Below are 13664 nucleotides of genomic sequence, written 5' to 3' on the forward strand. Positions count from 1 at the left end.
TTGGACCAATCTGGAAATGTCTCTGAGAACAGAGAAATGGGTGAGGGGCCTAGTTAACATATCAAAGTAGACCTGGGCACCAGGTTCTCCCAGCATCACTGTACTAGTCTCCACCTAGTACAGGGTATGGTTGGCATATCCCATCCTCTACCCTGAGATCTGCAGTCCAGGAACTGGGTTGCCCTTCCCTGTATAATCTAACCATTTTAGTTACCCACCTTTTGGGTTGTTTGTGCCTTTGTCCTTCTGGCTGCTGTACCCAGTTCCTTCTTCTCTCTCTTCTAATGTCAGCCTCATATGCTATCATGACAATAAATCTAACTCTTTAATATGGGTTTTGGTGGTTAAATATGATCCTTGACTTCCACTTTTAATATATGGCTCTGTATTTTACATACATAAAATCATATTATTTATATAGAATAGTTCTCTATGCTTTATACACAAAACATAAAACTACATAACGCATTTTACATAGAGGGAAAGCACCTTCGATTTGATGTTTAGCAATGCTTACTAATATTCATTTATTTATATTTGTTGTTCATCATATTTACCTATTAAGGAATTTGTTGCAGGTCTGGAGAGATAGCTCAGTGCGTACGCACTTACTGCTCTTGCAGAAGACTGGTTCAGGTCCCAGAAGCCCTGTCAGATGGCTCACAATGGCCACCTGTAACTCCATTTCCAGGGGATCCAGTGTGCTTTTCTGGCCTCCACAGGTGCTGCATGCACATAGTGCCCATATACACACATGCAGGCACACACACTCATAACTTAATAATAATAATAATAATAATAATAATAATAATAATAATAGTGCTTTCAAAGGGATTCTATTAGAATGACTTCTTTTTCTTGTCCACTATTTCTGCTATGGCTCTCTCCCTCTTCTAGCAGAAAGTGTTCCAAGTCTTGGACCACATCTGATTTGCCAGTTCATCAGCTGGGCCAGGAATAGAAAGAGTACGCTTTAATAATGAATGCTGAGTGAATAAATGGATACTCCTGGGACATTCGGAAATAAGAGGTGGGTGGAGGGAAAGGATAGAGGAGGAGGGGAGAGAGGGGGGAAAGAAGGGAGGTGGGGGAGAAGAAAGGCAAGAGGGCAAAAAGAAAAGACTGAAGAAGGTTGGATAGCTTCGTGGTAGAGCACTTCCCCAGCATGTTCAAGGCCCCGAGTTGGATCTCTAGTACCAAAAAGCATATGAATACATTCATATTTTGTCATGGATAGCATCATACTGCCACAGAAAAAAGGCAACAGCTGGCGAAATTATTTTTGTTTTTCTTTTACTGTCAAAACTTTGTTACAATAGTTTTATTTCTTGGAGCTGGAGTTGGTGGTGATTTATGCAAGCCTGTCTAGAAATAGTGCTAAACGATTTCTTTTTTCCCACTTAGTTGTTACTTGGGGAAAGGGTTTGCTTAACAGAACAAGTACCCATGGTTATTTTGGCTTTGCTGTGGCCTCAATGAGGCATGACTAAGTACCTGGGGTCTCAGTGAGGTCAAAGGTGCGGTTTCCAAGGTCGGAAGGACGAAGACCTACTGGTGGATAGACAGTGCAAACAAATGCTTGTGACCCAGAAGGCCGGGTGCCTGGAGGGAGCTGCAGGTGCGGCCCAAGTCCGTCTTCTTTTAGCCTCCTTCCCCATCTAACTCTTCCTTGGAGATCTGGGTCCAAACCGCAAGCCCAGGCCTTACAGAAACCTTACATACTGTGAGCCGCCAGTCAGACTGGATACTTTCCTTGTCCGAGGCCGGTGACTTTGTCAAGATTTTCTGTCCCTGAAGCTCTGGCAGAGTGCAGTCTAGAAACAGCTCCTGGTAACTGCTCTCCTTGAGCTCACTACATCCCGCCCATGCCCCAAACAGGTCTGCCTTAGGAGAGGGCCCTCCAGCCCGGAGCCCAGGGTCTGACTTCTGAGATGGGGTATCCTCAAGCAGCTGAGTCAGTGCCTCAGCGATCCGCACGAATGAGCCAGGATTCTGGGGCTGGTGGTGCAGGCCGATGCAGTGCTCAGAGCACATTTTGGGAGCTACACTTTGGTCTAGTTGGCCACTTAACTTCCTCCAACGTTTCTTTATGTGTTTAAAGGAAAACAGAATGGAATAATAAAGGGACGGAGGAGATAGGGTGAGAGACCCCCACAATGTGCAACTGCATTTGTGGCCGACGAAGGCAGGTGAGACCCTCTAGTGCTTAACAGCATTTACGGTCATGTCTAATAATCCAAGTTCGGTATCCGGAACCTACACAATAGAAGGAAAAAACAGATTCCTGGAACCTTTCTTTCTAACCTGCATGTATAAGCCATAGCATCTTATACCCTCCACCAATATAATAAAACATGATTAAGAAAAAATTTTTTTCGTGACAGAGTTTTCTCTCTGTAGAGCTGGCTGTCTGAAACTCAGAAATCCACCTGTCTCTGCCTCCTGAGTGCTGGGATTAAAGGGATGTACCAACACTCCTCAGCGGGGCCCGGGAGGAGGAAATTATTTTTAAAGAGCTGAAACTTTTACAAAGTATTGAATATGTTGGGTGGTGGTGGCACAAGTCTTTAACCCTAGCACTCAGGAGGCAGAGGCAGGTGGATCTTTGTGAGTTTGAGGCCAGCTTGGAACAGAGTGAGTTCCAAGACAGTCAGAACAGTGGGGCTGGACAAAAGGCTCAGTGATTGAGTATTGCCAGTCTTCTGGAGATACGTGTTTGGTTCCCAAAACCCACATGGTGACTCATAACTATCTCTAACTCGGGTTTCTGGGGATTCTATACCCTCTTCTGACAACAGACATTCATACAGATATTTGTATGTAATATACATACATATATACCTACATACATACATATATGCATGCAAGCAAAACACTGATATATGTGTAATAAATATAAATCTAAAAAATTTAAATGGATAGGATAAATAGAATCCATGTTTGATCTCCTAATTAATTAGCTAATTTTTTTTAAGATTTTTTTTTTTGGTTAGAATTATGTGCATGTCTGTGTAGGAGTATGTGCACATGTTTGTTTGCATGTGTGTTGGGGGAGGGTTATGCCTGTGGAGGTCAGAGGCAACCCCTCAGCCTAAGTTACAAGAAGTTGTAAGCAGCCAAACCTGGATGCTGGAAGTTGAACTCTGGTCCTCTGCAAGAGCAGTAAGCACTCTTAACTGCTCAGCCATATCTAGTCCCTAGTTTGGTATTCTGTAGCCCAGGCTGGTTTTCAAGTCACTGTGTAGCTCAGGCTTGTCTTAAATGGTGGCACTCCTCCTGCCTCAGCCTCCTGAGAGCTGGCATTCTGAGCCAGAGTAGGCCAGTGCCTCCTGGCTGCGCCCTTCCTGCTAGTACACTTTGTGACCTTATTTTTCTGTGGATTTCCATTACTTAGACTCTGTGGTAGAAACACATTGAGATTTGAGTAGGAAATCTGTCTCTTGGGGGGAGGGTTTGTATTTTCTTCTTGTAGATGCTCCATGCCCTTAGCAGTCAGTCATAGTAGACAGTGTCTGTCGGGAGGTTTTTTAGAAAGTATGTAGGTAGTGCCAACTGGGACTACAGAATCGTGTAAAGGCTGGCTGTGAATGTGACTTCTCACCAGGGAATGTCTTTCCCTTTCATCCAGCTTCATTGAGGTTGTTCTTGGTTTTGGTTCTGTGCTTCAGGTTTTCTGCCAGTGGCTCCCACTATATGCTCCACCCTGGATAGGCTCTGAGCTTCCTCCCTGATATACACATGGTTTTCAAGTCTTGAGTTCAAGGCTACCAGAATTCAGCCTTTGTCCTTGGTGTAACGCCTGCAGCACTTGCAGCTCAGATCTCTACCTTTGCTTTGCGCTCCTAAAATAGCTGGTGCTACTCAGGGAGTTCCAGGACACTCAAGGCTACACGGTGCGACCCTGGCTTAACCTCACACACCCCAAAAAGTTTGAAGCTTTTATTACTTTTAAAGATTTGTTTTGTTGTTTTTTAATTGTGTGCACGTGTGTATGTTTCTGCACGTGGGGTATGATCACATGTGTTCAAGTGTCCACAGAGGTCAGAGGTGTCATATTCCCTGGAGCTGAGGTTTCAAAGAGTTATGAGCCTTCTGACATGGGTGCTGGGATTTGAACTCAGGTTCTCTGGAAGAGCAGTCAGTACTCTTAACTATTGAGCCATCTTTCCAACCTGAGAAAACCTGTTTTGAAAAAAAAAGAATTATAGAATATTTAGCATAATCTCTGGCATGTAGCAATTTCTTATACCAGCACCTAACTATTGTGGTGGTTTAAATATGCTTGGCCCAGGCACTATTAGGAGGCATAGCCTTATTGGAATAGGTTTAGCCTTGTTAGAGGAAGTATGTAGTGTGGGGGTGGGCTTTGAGACCCTCCTTCTAAGCCTTGGTGGAGCCAGTCTTCTGTTTGACTTCAGAACAAGATGTAGAACTCTGAGCTCCTCTGAGCCATACCTGCTTAGAAGCTGCCATGCTCCTGCCTTGATAATAATGGATGAACCTCTGAGACTGTAAGCCAGCCTCAATTAAATGTTGACCTTTATAAGAGTTGCCTTGGTCATGGTGTCTCTTCACTGCAATGGAAACCCTAACTAACACAACTATTATGATACACCAAACCGGGGAAGGTAGTAAGTAGCATGTTGTGGGGAAACCATGCTAATTAATGTCAAAGTCTACCATGACCAGAGAGCTTCTCTGAGCTCTGCACAAAATAGAGGATCCCCTTTAAGCATGTTTTCTCATTCTTTGACCTTGTCTGAGGAGACATAACCCCCATACCTTCAAGTTCCTCTTCCCCCAACCCCCATAAACACTGGCCTAGCAAGTACCTGAGACTTTTAGAATGCTTCTCCATACAAATGAGACATTTGCAGAACTTTAAAGCTCTAGCCAATGATTTTTCATTTACCCCAAAACTCCTTCCCACTCTCTAAAGTCCATATATATCCCTGGTTCACCCTGAATACAGTGTAAGCATATAAACTCACCCCCAATACAGGTATACTCACAAGCTAAGATTATCTAAGAGGATGATTTCATTTGAAGACCATTAGATAAGGCCTTTGTCTAAAAGATCTGTAACACTGATCCTCTGAGAAGGCTGTCTCCCTCTTGGTTCTCAACCCGCATCAGACCAGGAACCCCACCCATTCCAGATTCCACTTCATACTTCCAGCCATGTGTGCAGAGGGAGGAAGTGGAGGACTTGGAACCACAGCTGGCACCCCCACCCCCAGCATGCATACCACAGCATGTTAAGGTGAAGTGATATGAAGACATGTGTCTTACTTCATTTTCCCATTGCTGTGATAAAACACCCCACAGAAGCAATTCAGGAGAGAAAGGGTTTACTCTAGCTCACTGTTCAAAGGTTCATACAGTCCATCGTGACAGGGAACTCAAGGCAACAGGAGCCTGAAGTCACATCACATCCATGATCAGGAATCAGACAAGGATAATGTTGTGTTCCATCTCCATCACATACAGGCGAGCATCCTCCTCTAGGGAATGGTTCCACCTACAGTTGACATGGGTCTTCTCACATCAATTTCATACTCATGCTCTACAGACATTGGCAGAGCCTTTACCTAAACACTCCCTAATGAGGACTATCTCCTGGGTGATTCTAGATTCTATCAAGTTAACAGTTAACACTATTACAGTATATCAAGACAAGGTGATACCAAATAGTGAGGTTGGTCTCATGTCCTTAATTCCCCTGCTGTCCTTAATTAAAATATAAAACCTTGAAAGGACAGCAAGCTGGAGTGCGGTGGGGACTACAGCCCCCTGTGATGAATGTCGGGAGCCTGTCTTGTCTCTCCTTTCTAGATTTTGCACCCTCTAAGGATGTTAGAATGGCATGTCAGTGTTGAAAACTAGACTTCAGAAGGACATCCCATTTAGTGGAAAGGACAAATGACTATGACTTGTAATTTTTAAGTTTTCTGTTTTGTCTGGAAATCAGCTGGCTTCTGCTTGCTGCATTTATTGTGTAAACGCTGTAGAAAATAAAATGCCTGTGTTGTGATTTTAAAATTAAGCCCATCCCAGAGAATCCTCGCACCGGACACCAGACACACATTGGTGTTTGGCAAACAGTGTGAGTCGGTTAAGTCCCAGTAAAGGTTTTGGAATGAGTCGGGGAGTCCAATCAGAGTGAAGGTTTGGGAAAAGCCACTCCTCGCTGCTGTGAGGTCACTTCTCAAAGGCAAGAGCTTGGGAACAGAGGGGATGGCAGCAGCAGAGGCATGCTGGGTCACACTCAGCTCAGCCCACGGTCTCATTTGCGTATGGAGCAGGGGTGTCTTTTCTCAATGCGGGACTGCACACTGACCTGGCTTCCACACGTGCACACCGAGGATCAGAGAAGCAGTGCGTGCAGACCGTAAAGGGACAGTCCGTCCAGCGGGCCTGGGTTTGATTTGCCTTCATGCTTCCAGTGTGACCCTTAAGGTAATGAACATTGTATTGGAAAACTGTCACATACTGTTACTTTTCCATTTCTGTGAAGAAACACCAGGACCAAGGCAACTCCTATGAAAGAAAGCACTTCACTGGGGATTGCTTACAGTCTCAGGAGGTGAGTAAAGTCCTTGGCCATCATGGGTGGGAGCATGGCAGCAGGCAGGCATGGTGCTGGAAGAGTAGCTGAGAGGTTACACCTGGTCCACAAGCAGGAGACTGGGCTCCACGTGGGCTTTTGAAAGCTGGAAGCTCACCTCCCAGTGACACACCTCCTCTAACAAGGCCACACCTCCTCATCTTTCCCAAAACAGTTCTACCAAACTGTGGACCAAGTATTCAACCGCAGGAGCCTCTGGAGGCCATTCTCATTCAAACAACCACAGCGACCCTTCCGAAATGAAGTCACGTTCTCACGTTCTGGCTGTGTCGCAGTAAATATTAAAAGGGTGGCTTAGCATGGGCGGACATGTCTTTTTAAATAACTGTGAACTTCACATTAGGAGTTTGCTCTGGGCTGCCTCCTCTGGGACCTGTAGCCTGCCATCCGGCCTCAGCTACCATTCCTTCCTAGACTCTGCAGGACTCTTCCCTGAACTCACTGCATGCTGCTGTGGGTCAGCAGAGCTTGTCTCTGGGGGAGTCGCTTCACTTCCACAGATCTACAGCTCTCTTCCCATTCTTTTTTTCTTAATATTTATTTTTTTTATTGAATCTTGGAAAATAAAATAAATTCCAAGTTTTCCTTCTCCAGCCCCAGCATGAAGAATAGTGACTAGTTCTTTATTATTAAATGTCCAGGACACAAGCTTTCACTCTCATTCCCTAACTAGCTCATAACTTATTTAACCCATTCAAACTATTGTATATCTCTCATGTGGTCAGTTACCTCTTCAGTTCCAGCCTGCTTCTTTCTTCCTCAGCGTCCCTCTCACTGTCTTGCTGGAATCTCTCCGAATCTCTCCCCGAGTTTCCTTTTATTCTTTTACTATTCCCCAGAATCCTCTCTCCTCCTGTCAGTGTCCCGCGTCCTATATCTGGCCTTTCAGCTCATTGGCCATTAGCATTTTTATTGACAGGTGATCTCCACAGAATACATACAAGTATTTGGCCTGCATGTATGTCCATGCATTGCTGGTACCTGAGAATGCCAGAAGAGGGTTGTTGGATCCTCTTGAGCTGCAGTAACATGTAAGTTGTAAAAATAATAATAATAATAATGATAATAATAATAATAATAATTCATGTCTTTATTTTTATGTGAAACCAAGCCATTATCCTTGGGAATTCCAATTCAGCAAGTGTTTCATGGCCAGTGTGTACACCTACCTGCACAGTCCTGTCTAAAAGCTGTGGCTTTTCTAGGGAGAAAGAATCTTCAGATGATTAAGGGGTGTGTGTGTGTGTGTGTGTGTGTGTGTGTGTGTGTGTGTGATGGTGGGAGAGGGGGGGGATGTTATGCCAAAGTAAGCACAGGCTTCTTTCCTGTGCCTGAGCTCTACCCAGCCACTCAAAAGGGAAAATATGTCTTACCAGGCCCTGAGGAATTTGAGTTTAAGCAATTATTAAAAGGACAAGAATTCACTGAATTTTGTTCTAAGAAGACCTTCAACCGATGCGTAAATCAACCTCCATATTCTCGTGATATAAAATCTCTGTCTGGAAACTGACAGCTCAGTGCAGACTTAATTAGAACCATGTCATTGGCTCCCAGGAAAAAGACAAGGCTGTACCAAACAAAACTGCCACAAGGTTAAAAACCATTCTCCAGTGGCCTCACCACATTTACGAAGATTCTTGGTTCTCCAGCACTTCCTAGGCCAAAAATACTGCCTCCGACATTAACAGTGAACAAGACACTGTTCTCTCTCTCACTCACTCTCTCACTCACTCACTCTCTCTCTCTCTCTCTCTCTCTCTCTCTCTCTCTCACACACACACACACACACACACACACACATCAAGCACCTTCAGGTTACTGCTGTAAACGGAAACTGCCAGTATACAACACAAACATACCTGCACTAACCAATACAGTAACTAATCCGATGTATTTGGAGAAGTAGACTCTGGTCCTCTGCACTGGGAGGTATTTACACCTTCCTGGTCTGATCCCCAAAACCCTTTGCTCACCAAACCTGAAGCTCTCTCCCTTTCGTAAAGAGGAAGGAGCGCCCCCTAGTGAAACAGTCTTTCCTAACGTTTCTCTAACATTACAGTTCTTTTGTTGGTTTCTGGTAAGTAGTTCTTCAGGTTTTTAGTGAACCATGAAGTGTTCAGTTATATGTACATGTTGCATTGTGATAAAATCGTTGTAATGAGCACATATATTGCCTCAGATGTTCGTCACTGATTTCTGGTGAGACATTCAAACATTTCTAGAATTTTGAAATATTCATGATTGTTAACTGCAGTTATCCGTGGGTGCTGTAAGATAAGGACACTTATTCCTATTTGTTTGTAAGTTTGTACTTGTTGAATGGAGATCTCTAACAAAAATACCCTACTGGTTCTGGAGCTTTTATGTGGGTGCATGCATGTAGTGTGTGCCTGTGTATGTTAATGGGGAGGTGCTTGTGCAAGCATGTATATGCACAGGCATATGGCTGCCAGAGGCTGGTCTCACTGTTCTCCTCCATTGCTCTTTACCTTGGTTTTTGAGACAAGATCCCTTAGTAACTTGGAACTCTCAGACTCAGCTCCACTGTCTAGTCAGCTCGAATAGGGGATCCTCTGTTTCCACCTCCTAGTGCTGGGATGACAGGGGCACTCTTTGCTTTCACATCCTAGTGCTGGAAATTGCATTCAAGTCCTCGCACTCGTACAGCAAGCATTTTACAGACTGCACCGTCTACCCAGCACCCGGAAGTTTTAAATTCTCCAACTAAAATTGGTAAATATGGCTAAGTGTCTCCAAATATCAACTACTTGTATCTTAGTTACTTTTCTATTGCTATGATAAGACACCTGACCAAGGCAAGACCTAGAAGAAAGAGTCTATTGGGGCCTTACAGTTACAGAGGATAAGAGTCAATGACCAACATGGTGGGCAACATAGCAAGCAGGCATGACTCTGGAGTAGTAGCTGAGAGCTTACATTTGATCCACAAGCAGGAAACAGAGGGAGGGGGTGAAAGGAGAAGGAAAGAAGGGAAAGAGGGAGAAGGAGATGAAGGGAGAAAGAGAGACAGACAAACAGACAGGGAATGATGTGGGCTTTTGAAACCTCAAAGCCCAAACCCAGTGACACACCTTCTCCAACAAGGCCATACTTCCTAACCTTTCCTAAGTAGTTCCACCAGCTGGTAACCAAATATTCAAACATCTGCACCTATGGAGGACATTCTTATTCAAATTACTAGTTGTAAGTAATCAATGTTTACATGGAAATTACACTTAGTATGTATGGGCTGTCCCATTTAAATATTTTCTATAATCTCCATTTACATTTATGAACTAAAGATATATTATGTGACCAAAATAGGAAACAGTAGTATACCTTGCATGTTAAGAGTTTGCAGTTAAGTCTAAGTTACCGGGGCTGCAGTGATGGCTCAGTGGTTAAGAGCACTGGGCTGCTCTTCTGGGGGATGTGAGTTCAGTCCTCAGCACTCACATGGCAGCTCACAACTGTCTGTAACTCCAGTTCTAGGGCATCTGATACCTTTACACAGGCGCACGTGCAAGCACAACACCAGTGCACATACAATAAAATAAAAAGTATTATTAGAAAAGAGTAGGCTCCTGCTGCTCCTATGTTTATTTGACCCACCTGGATGTGCTTGATCACATGTAGGCAGGAATGCAGGCAGAAATATGTCAGGATATGTGCTCACTCCTGATTGGACCTGACATATGGTGATCCCATGGTGTTGCCTTTTAAGTCCCTGCAAAATTTTCTGAGAACCCATAGATGGGCCTGGCCAGAGTTCATTCTCTTGGTCAGTATCTAATTAAAGCTGCTTAAAATCTGGCCTAAAATTATAGTAGTGGTTTTATTCTTAACTGGCAGGATTAACAATATATACCTGTATCAAGACAAGATCTTACTACGTAGCCTCGACTGACCTGGAACTTACTGTGTAGACCAGGCTAGCCTAGAATTCATAGAGATCAGCCTGCTTCTACTCCCAAGTAATGGGATTTTAGGTACGTGCCATTTCACCTGACCCATATTTTTAAAGATTTTTATTTACATGTATGAGTGCAAGCGAAGAATGTGATGTGATGTGATGTAATGTGTGTGTGTGTGTGTGTGTGTGCTTACGGAGGCCAGGAGAAGGTGAACCTGGAGTTACAGGCAGTTGTAAGCAGTCCAACATGTGTACTACAATCTGAACTTTGACTCTGTAGAACAGTGAGTCCTTTTATGGCCATCCCATCTCTCTGCCCCTAAAAGGAAGCTGGGGAGACAGGCTTTGATAAGGAGGATGCTGGGAAGAGAACCTGAGACTTTTAGGAGAAAAGTGGGAGGTCATATTTTCCAGAGTCTACTCCTAAAATCTTTTATAACCCATGAGGTAGTGCCTGCTTGTGCATTCAAGATCCAGACCTTGAAGCAATGGGTTGCTAAACAAAATTCCCAGCGCTGTATGTGGGACAACTAAATAGTTATTGATCACAGAGACCACAGAGGTCCCCAAAACAATACAGTCTGTTGCCATTCCTTGTACCCAACAGAATCAGTTGGTAAGACCCCATTGATGGACTGGAGAGATGGTTCAATGGTTAAAACCATTGGCCACTCCTCCAAAAGACCTAGGTTCAATTCCCAGTATCGACACAGTGACTCACAACCATCTGCAATTCCAGTTCCAGGGGATCCAACTGGAACTCTTTGTTGGTCTCTAGGGGAAGCAGACACACGTAGTGCATGTATGTGCATGGAAACAAAGCACTCATACACACAGACTTTAAAATACATGTATGTATTTATTTATCATCCTGTTTGTTTGTATTTTGAGCCAGAATGTCACTATGTTTGTTTTGTTCTGTTTTTTTTGGTTTTTTAAATTTTTCCCCCCTTTCTTTCCCCAAAGTAAAAAACAGAGACCAGGAGATTATTATAAATTCCCAAACAAAACTAAGCCAGACTCAGACCAGATAAGAGGCCTAGTGTGAAATGGCATCTGTAGATCATTGATGGGGGACTGTATGGAGAACCTGGGTCTAGTGTCAGATGCTTTGGATAGGGTTTTATAACCTGGAACAGCCTCAGGGTACTCAGGTCCCAAAAGGTGATAATGAGAATGCTTACCAGCTTGGGGTGTAGCTCAGAGATGGTCTGCTTGACTGACATGCATGAGGCCATGGGTTCAACCCCCAGCACTGCAGAGGATTGGGAGAGTACTTACTCTTAGTGTTGTAACATTTAGGTGAGTTCAGATACGTGAAGCACTTAGCCAAGTGTGTGGGCCCTACTGAGGATGCTAGCAGTTAGCTCTAACTCAATGGAGCCATGGCAACCTTCCGTTCCCAGCAATGAACAACTTAAGGTTTTAGATAAACTACTGTTTACCAAAACAACCGAAAACACCCACAAAGACAGCCGCTAATCTTATGTTTGAAATTTTTCACTTGAAATGATTTCACACATACAAAAAGTTACAGAGATCAAAGCAGAAGGAACAATTCCATACTGGTTCCCCCAGACCTGCTGTCTATCACTAACCTCGAATTCCTGCAGACCACTGCAAACCTGACTGTTTACTACTAATAACTTATTTTTTGTTTGTTTTGGGGTTCTGAGACTAGCTACCATGTAGCCCAGGATGGCCTAGACTTCACTAGATAGCTGAAGCTGGCCTTGAATTGATTGCCTTGCTTATGGCCAAGTGCTGGGATTTCAGGCATGGTTCACAATGTCATAAATTATTCATAAATAATGATTCTCTTGTTTTCCATTACTAAGCAGCAAACTCCCACACATCTACCTATTTACTATACTATCGGCTCCTAAGATCACATTTGTACAGAGCCCAAATTTGAGACAACATAACTCAGAAAATTGTTAAAAGTAAAGTCAAACATTGGCCTTGCTAATCACAGAAGGAAATGCTCAACATTCTTAGCCTCAAGGAAACACAAGTCTAAACTGCACTGAGTTGAATGTGGTGTCACATAACTTTTATACCCAGCAGAGGCAGGTGGATTGCTGTGAGTTCCAGGTTAGCCTAGTCTACATACCAAGTTCCAAGTCACACAGTGTGACTCTGTCCCAAACAAGCTGACAGAGAAACAGAGCTCCAACTAGCTTGAGATTTCCCTTCACCCTAGTCAGAATGGCTATAAGTGGAAAAACAAACACTAAAGGCTGGTAAGGATCGACTCTTCGGTGTGGGTTAGACATCACTGATGAGAAGGTAGATTATTGCAATTCCTAAGGAAATCGATATGGAATTAAATTAGAATTAAAATTCGAAGTCCTGAGAAAATTAAAAATAGAACTCACATATGATCAAGCTATAGCACCCCTGTGCTCATCCCTGAAGAAACAGACGCGCCAACTGCTAGAAATACCTGTATATTCATGCAGTATTCACAGCAGCCAGGTTACAACATCAGCATGCCTGTGAATGATGAATAAGTAAGGAAAACACACACACACACACACACACACACACACACACACACGAGCATCATTTGGCTATAAAGAAGCACAAAATCACCTTATATATAGAACAGGAGATAATCATATTAAGCACAGAAAGGTAGCTGTATTCAATACGTATTCAAACAGGGAAGGCACCGATAGCCCAAAGAGCTGCACACGACCTGCATGAGGTTGGGCTCATTAGAATTTCTGCATGGGGAAGTGTCCAAATTAACGAACCAATACATTTACTGTGGTGACTTATCGTGCAAGGGTACTGTATAATCTAAGACTAAGACTATCATAAGTGTATATTAAATGCCCTAATAAAACTGTCTTAGTCAGTGTTCTATTGCTGTGAAGAAACACCCAGGCCATGCCAACCCGTATAAAGAGGAAAGCCTTTAACTGGGGCTTCCTTACAGTTTCAGAGGCTTAGTTCATTATCATGGTGGGAAGCACGGCAGCACACAGGTGGACATGGTGCTGGAGAAGGAGCTGAGAGTTCTGTGTCCAGATCCACACGCAGTAGGGAGAGAGAGATACTAGACCTGACTTGGGCTTCTGAACCCTCAAAACTCACCCTCAGTGACACACTTCCTTC

This window comes from Micromys minutus (genome assembly GCF_963924665.1).
Source record: "Micromys minutus genome assembly, chromosome: 12".
Lineage (NCBI taxonomy): Eukaryota > Metazoa > Chordata > Mammalia > Rodentia > Muridae > Micromys > Micromys minutus.